We start from the raw sequence: 2500 nt of genomic DNA, 5'->3' as shown, positions 1-2500 counted from the left end.
CTCCTTTGATCGGCAGCACGTCCGTCTCTATCCACAAAGTCCTTCTTGCCGTCTCTGTTCCATGAAACCTGGTTTGCTGGATCCTTTGAGCGAAGCTCTTTCTGTCTCCGTCTCAATAGACGAGGGTTGCCCGCTCCTTTGATCGGCCGCTCGTCCGTCTCTATCCACAAAGTCCTTCTTGCCGTCTCTGTTCCATGAAACCTGGTTTGCTGGATCCTTTGAGCGAAGCTCTTTCTGTCTCCGTCTCAATAGACGAGGGTTGCCCGCTCCTTTGATCGGCCGCTCGTCCGTCTCTATCCACAAAGTCCTTCTTGCCGTCTCTGTTCCATGAAACCTGGTTTGCTGGATCCTTTGAGCGAAGCTCTTTCTGTCTCCGTCTCAATAGACGAGGGTTGCCCGCTCCTTTGATCGGCAGCACGTCCGTCTCTATCCACAAAGTCCTTCTTGCCGTCTCTGTTCCATGAAACCTGGTTTGCTGGATCCTTTGAGCGAAGCTCTTTCTGTCTCCGTCTCAATAGACGAGGGTTGCCCGCTCCTTTGATCGGCCGCTCGTCCGTCTCTATCCACAAAGTCCTTCTTGCCGTCTCTGTTCCATGAAACCTGGTTTGCTGGATCCTTTGAGCGAAGCTCTTTCTGTCTCCGTCTCAATAGACGAGGGTTGCCCGCTCCTTTGATCGGCCGCTCGTCCGTCTCTATCCACAAAGTCCTTCTTGCCGTCTCTGTTCCATGAAACCTGGTTTGCTGGATCCTTTGAGCGAAGCTCTTTCTGTCTCCGTCTCAATAGACGAGGGTTGCCCGCTCCTTTGATCGGCAGCACGTCCGTCTCTATCCACAAAGTCCTTCTTGCCGTCTCTGTTCCATGAAACCTGGTTTGCTGGATCCTTTGAGCGAAGCTCTTTCTGTCTCCGTCTCAATAGACGAGGGTTGCCCGCTCCTTTGATCGGCAGCACGTCCGTCTCTATCCACAAAGTCCTTCTTGCCGTCTCTGTTCCTTGAAACCTGGTTTGCTGGATCCTTTGAGCGAACTCTTTCTGTCTCCGTCTCAATAGACGAGGGTTGCCCGCTCCTTTGATCGGCAGCACGTCCGTCTCTATTCTCAAAGTCCTTCTTGCCGTCTCTGTTCCTTGAAACCTGGTTTGCTGGATCCTTTGAGCGAAGCTCTTTCTGTCTCCGTCTCAATAGACGAGGGTTGCCCGCTCCTTTGATCGGCAGCACGTCCGTCTCTATTCTCAAAGTCCTTCTTGCCGTCTCTGTTCCTTGAAACCTGGTTTGCTGGATCCTTTGAGCGAAGCTCTTTCTGTCTCCGTCTCAATAGACGAGGGTTGCCCGCTCCTTTGATCGGCAGCACGTCCGTCTCTATTCTCAAAGTCCTTCTTGCCGTCTCTGTTCCTTGAAACCTGGTTTGCTGGATCCTTTGAGCGAAGCTCTTTCTGTCTCCGTCTCAATAGACGAGGGTTGCCCGCTCCTTTGATCGGCAGCACGTCCGTTTCTATCCTCAAACATTGCCTTTGTGATTCGCTTGTTCATAAATGTGTTGACTGATTGAAGTTGTTGGTGTCATTGTATCGTATGCCCGATGGTTCGCTTGTTAGATAGATGACAGACTCACGTGTTTGTTTTTATTTTCACTTGTTTGTTGCCTGTGCGATTCGGTTGTTTGTTTCATAAAGGTCTTGATTGATAGAAGTCTTCGGATGTGTCCTCGGATGTCATGATTGATCATTCGCTTGATAATCAGATGGATAGATGAATAACTCACTTGTTTGTATTCCCTTCTACTCGATTGTTGTTTGTGTGAGTCGCTTGTTTCATCAAGGTCTTGTTTGATAGAACTCCTGGGTGCTTTTGCATCTCATGTCCGGTGATTCGCTTGCTATCTAGATTAATAGCTAACTAACTTATTTCTCTTCTCTTCTACTTGATGCTTCTATTTGATTGTTATGTCCGATGATTAGCCTTTCAGATAGATAGTCGTGATATATAGATAGATAGTCATGATAGATAGATAGTCATGATAGATAGATAGTCATGATAGATAGATAGTCATGATAGATAGATAGTCGTGATAGATAGATAGTCATGATAGATAGATAGTCGTGATAGATAGATAGTCGTGATAGATAGATAGTCATGATAGATAGATAGTCGTGATAGATAGATAGTCGTGATAGATAGATAGTCATGATAGATAGATAGTCGTGATAGATAGATAGTCGTGATAGATAGATAGTCATGATAGATAGGTAGTCATGATAGATAGATAGTCTTGATAGATAGATAGTCATGATAGATGGATAGTCACAGTTAGTCAGTGAGACTTATGGCAGCAGCAGGCAACTTCGCCCCCTGTTAATAAGATAACAAACGGAAATTAAAAAGCAAGCTAATACATCTCTATCTGTCTGTCAATGCAAATAAGGGTGATAATACAGTAAATACAGTAATCCGCTGTTACAGGCAGTTTTATGGCAGTCAGCATAACATCTTCACAAATGAACGT

Source organism: Rhopilema esculentum, chromosome 11, assembly GCF_057945365.1.
Source record: "Rhopilema esculentum isolate cy_ngs chromosome 11, ASM5794536v1, whole genome shotgun sequence".
Classification (NCBI taxonomy): Eukaryota; Metazoa; Cnidaria; class Scyphozoa; order Rhizostomeae; family Rhizostomatidae; genus Rhopilema; species Rhopilema esculentum.
This window is presented reverse-complemented; position numbering follows the sequence as displayed.